Source organism: Oncorhynchus tshawytscha, linkage group LG01 (genome assembly GCF_018296145.1).
Source record: "Oncorhynchus tshawytscha isolate Ot180627B linkage group LG01, Otsh_v2.0, whole genome shotgun sequence".
NCBI lineage: Eukaryota > Metazoa > Chordata > Actinopteri > Salmoniformes > Salmonidae > Oncorhynchus > Oncorhynchus tshawytscha.
This window is the reverse complement of record NC_056429.1, coordinates 45,703,434-45,708,824: the sequence shown is the minus strand read 5'-3', so window position 1 is coordinate 45,708,824 and position 5,391 is coordinate 45,703,434.

Below are 5,391 nucleotides of genomic sequence, written 5' to 3'. Positions count from 1 at the left end.
GCTCTCGGTGATGCGTTGTGTGTACCACACCACCCTCTGGAGAGCCTTGCGGTTGAGGGCGGTGCAGTTGTCGTACCAGGTGGTAATACAGCCCAACAGGATGCTCTCGTTTGTGCATCTGTAAAAGTTTGTCGGTTTTAGGTGACAAGACAAATTTCTTCAGCCTCCTGAGGTTGAAGAGGCGCTGTTGCGTCTTCTTCACCACACTGTCTGTGTGGGTGGACCATTTCAGTTTGTTTGTGATGTGTACACGAGGAAATTAAAACTTTCCACCTTCTCCACTACTGTTCCTTCGATGTGGATAGGGGATGGTGCAGAGGGACTGCTGTTTCCTGAAGTCCACGATCATCTCCTTTGTTTTGTTGACGTTGAGTGAGAGGTTGTTTTCCTTACACCACACTCCGAGTGCCCTCACCTCCTCCCTGTAGGCTGTCTCTTCGTTTTTGGTAATCAAGCCCATTACTGTTGTGTCGTCTGCAAACTTGATGATTGAGTTGGAGGCGTGCATGGCCACGCAGTCATGGGTGAACAGGGAGTACAGGAGGCACCCTTATGGGGCCCCAGTGTTGAGGGTCAGCGAAGTGGAGATGTTGTTTCCTACCTTCACCACCTGGGGGCGGTCCGTCAGAAAATTCAGGACCTAATTGCACAGGGTGGGGTTGAGACCCAGGGCCTCCAGCTTAATGATGAGCTTGGTGTGGATAGTACTATGGTGTTGATCCTTTGATCCATCTGTGAATATACACAAGTAGGGACACCAGGCCCACCGCAGATTGGCCTTTAAACACCAGAGAGACAGGAGCCCCCACTTCCATTCCCAACTCCTTCCCCCATTCTTATACTTAGGGTCACATAGCTTGGCCTAACTGTTCTCACTCCAATTCCCTCTCCTCCCCATTTACATGCCTCTCCCAACAGATACCTTGCAGGGTGAGATAACTAATTCCCCTGCACTTTCTACCCATAGCGCATAGCGCATATTTCTTTGTTGTATTGGGGATATTAACAGTAGTACCAAATTATACTTAAAGGAAAATGTTTTTCTATATTTTCTTATGATTTAGTTATAGCTCATATAATTTAAAAGTATGCACTAACGTGTCTAATAGAATAAACTTTGCAAAAACAAAATGTAGACATAAATGCATTTCTATAGCTTCCAAAGCATTTTTCACAATGATGGGGGAGTTCCAAGACAGGTGGCTTCAAAACAGTCGTCCCCCCCCAGAACCCTTGACTTTTTCCACATTGTTAAGTTACAGCCTTATTCTAAAATTGATACAAATATTTAAACAACTCAGCAATCTACACACAATACCCCATAATGAAAAAGTGAAAACAGGTTTTTAATTTCTTTTGCTAGTTTATAAAAAAATTACAAACAAAAATACCTTATTTTCAGTATTCAGACCTTTGCTATGAGACTTGAAATTGAGCTCAGGTGTATCCTGTTTCCATTGATCTTCCTTGATTCAGAGCCCATGACTTTTAACATTTTTTGTTTATGCAAAAATGTATTAAATTGTTTTTTTTCTTCATCAATCTACACACAGTACCCCATAAGAACAAAGGAAAAACAAGGTTTTAGAATTTGTTGGTAATTTATTTTTCCAAAAATATGGAAATATCACATTTACATAAGTTTACAGACGCTTTACTCAGTACTTTGTTGAAGCATCTTTGGCAGTGATTAATTACAGTGTCGAGTCTTCTTGGGTATGACGCTAAAAACTTGGCACACCTGTCTTTGGGGAGTTTCTCCCATTCTTCTCTGCAGATCCCCGCAAGCTCTGTCAGGTTTTAATCAAGGGTCTCTCTGTACTTTGCCTCATTCATCTTTGCCTCGATCCTGACTAGTCTCCCAGTTCCTGCCACTGAAAAACATCCCCACATCATGATGCTGCCACCCCCATGCTTCACCGTAGGGATGGTGCAAGGTTTCCTCCAGATGAGATGCTTGGCATTCAGGCCAAAGAGTTCAATCTTGATTTCATCAGGCTTCATCAGAATCTTATTTCTCATGATCTGAGAGTCCTTTAGGTGCCTTTTGGCAAACTCCAAGCGGGCTGTCATGTGCCTTTTACTGAGGAGTGGCTTCCGTCTGCCCACTCTACTATAAAGGCCTGATGGTGGAGTACTGCAGAGATGGTTGTCCTTCTGGAAGGTTATCCCATCTCCACAGAGGATCTCTAGAGCTCTGTCATCGGGTTCTTGGTCACCTCCCTGACCAAGGCCCGTCTCACCCAATTGCTCAGTTTGGCCTGGCGGCCAGCTCTAGGAAGAGTCTTGGTGGTTCCAAACGTCTTCCATTTAATAATGATTGAGGCCACTGTGTTATTGGGTACCTTCAATGCTTCAGAAATGTTTTGGTAACCTTTCCCAGATCTATGCCTTGACACAATCCTGTCTCGGAGCTCTCAGGACAATTCCTTTGACCTCATGGCTTGGTTTTTGCTCTGACATGCACTGTCAACTGTGGGACCTTATATAGACGTGTGTGCATTTCCAAATCCTGTCCAATCAATTTAATTTACCACATCAAGGACGATCAATGGAAACAGGATGCACCTGAGCTCAATTTAGAGTCTAATAGCAAAAGGTCTGAATACTTAACATTTTTATAAATTAGCAAACATTTACTAAAACCTGTTTTTGCTTTGTCATTATGGGGTATTGTGTGTAGATTGTTGAGCATTGTTTTAAATGTAATCAACTTTAGAACAAGGCTGTAACATAACAAAATGTGGAAAGAGTCAATGGGTCTGAATACTTTCCGAAGGCACTGTACATGTGGGTAGGGGTAAAACCCTCTGTAGCACCTTACGGTTGGATGCCGAGCAGTTACCATACCAGGTGGTGATGAACCGGTCAGGATGCTCTCCATGGTGCAGTTGTAGAACTTTGAGGATCTGGATCTGGGGATCCATGCCCCCTTCATGAACGTCTTGGTGTGTTTGGACCATGATAGTTTGATGGTGATGTGGACACCAAGGAACCTGAAGCTCTCGACCCGCTCCACTACAGCCCCATCAATGTGAATTGGGGCGTGTTAGGCCCTCCTTTTCCTGTAGTCCACGATCAGCTCCTTTGTCTTGCTCACATTGAGGGAGAGGTTGTTGTCCTGGCACCACACTGCCAGGTCTCTGACCTGCTCCCTATAGGCTGTTTCATTGTTGTTGGTGATCAGGCCTTCCACAGTTGTGTCCGTCAGGAAGTCTAGGATCCAGTTGCAGATTGCAGAGGGAGGTGTTTAGTCCCAGAGTCCTTAGATAAGTGATTAGCTTTGTGGACATTATGGTTTTTATGGTTTTGTCAATTAACAGTATTCTCACATAGTTGTTCCTTTTGTCCAGGTGGGAAAGGGCAGTGTGGAGTACAATTGAGATTGTGTGGATCTGTTGGGGCTGTATGCAAATTGGAGTGGTTTTAGGGTTTCCGGGATGATGGTGTTGATGTGAGCCATGACCATCCTTTCAAAGCACTTCATGGCTACAGATGAGAGTGCTACGGGGCGTTAGTCATTTAGGCAGGTTACCTTGGCATTCTTCAGTACATGGGATGATAGTGGTCTGCTTGAATCATGTGGATATTACAGACTCGGTCAGGAAGAGGTTGAGCATGTCAGTGAAGACACTTGCCAGTTGGTCAGTGAATGCTGTGATTACAAATCCTGGTAATCTGTCTGGCCCTGCATTCATCTAAACCAACATAAATGGAGGCAGGCGACAGTGGCTCAAGTAACGTTATCTGGTATCAAGAAAGCCCAATCATGTCTATTCACGAAAGTTCAGGTTTTCAATGGTTTTTGTAGTAAGAGCCAGTGGGGGGACACTAGTGACTCATTGTTCAGATGTGTTTTCAGGCAAAAAAGTTTCTATAATCCACAATGACTTGTCAAGTGCGATCGAAAGGAATTCGCCCCAGCTGGGATTCTTTACTGGTGTGGATGGAACGAGAAGTAACTGTCCGAGAGGGTTTCTGTCCCAAAGCAAGCACCAGTTAGCCTGGAGCTAGCCTGGAGCTAGGCCCTTCTCTTGGCTAGCCAAAGAATTCCATCGGATAATGTCCTGATTTCTATACCTCTTCCGCCAATTGGCCTGGACCCTTTGCTGCCGACACGGAGCCCCGCCGATCCAACACGACTGGTCTGCTGACGTAATCGTCCGAGGGGGTTTAACAGAGTCTCCCGTTGTGATGTCCTAGAGGCCATCTGCTAGCCTGCTGCAAGCCCCAGCCTGCTAGCGGTCTGAATCGCCGTGCCTCCAGCTCGCCTAGCTACTCACTGGACCTTATGATCACTCGTCTACACATGCTTACCTCCACTGTACTCACATCCTATCATACCCTTGTCTGTACATTATGCCTTGAATCTATTCTTCCGCGCCCAGAAACCTGCTCCTTTTACGCTCTGTTCCGAACGCACTAGAAGACCAGTTCTTTTAGCCTTTAGCCGTACTCGTCCTACTCCTCCTTTTTTCCTCTGGTGATGTAGAGGTTAACCCAGGCCCTGCAGCCCACAGCATGACTCCCATTCCCCAGGCGCTCTCATTTGTTAACTTCTGTAACCGTAAAAGATTTGGTTTCATGCATGTTAACATTAGAAGCCCCCTCCCTAAGTTTGTTTTATTCACTGCTTTAGCACACTCCGCAAACCCGGATGTCTTAGCCATGTCTGAATCCTGGTTTAGGAAGGCCACCAAAAATCCTGAAATTTCCATCCCCAACTACAACTTTTTCCAACAGGATATAACTGCCAAAGGTGCCGGAGTTGCAATCTACTGCAGAGATAGCCTGCAAAGTTCTGTAATGCTATCCAGGTCTGTGCCCAAACAATTCGAGCTTCTACTTTTAAAAATCCACCTTTCCAGAAACAAGTCTCTTACTGTTGCCGCTCGTTATAGACCCCCCTTGGCCCCAGGACACCATATGTGAATTGATCGCCCCCCATCTTTTTTATTTTATCTTTATTTAACTAGGCAAGTCAGTTAAGAACAAATTCTTATTTTCAATGACGAGGAACAGTGGGTTAACTGCCTGTTCAGGGGCAGAACGACAGATTTGTACCTTGTCAGCTCAGGGATTTGAGCTTGCAACCTTCCAGTTACTAGTCCAACGCTCTAACCACTAGGCTACCCTGCCGCCCCAGAGTTTGTACTACCTTCAGAGTTCATACTGTTAGGTGACCTAAACTGGGACATGCTTAACACCCTGGCCATCCTACAATCTAAGCTAGATGCCCTCAATCTCACACAAATCATCAAGGAACCTACCAGGTACAACCCTAAATCCGTAACCAATTGCACCCTCTTAGATATCATCCGGACCAACCTGCCCTCTAAATACACCTCTGCTGTCTTCAACCAGCATCTCAGCGATCACTGCCTCATTGCC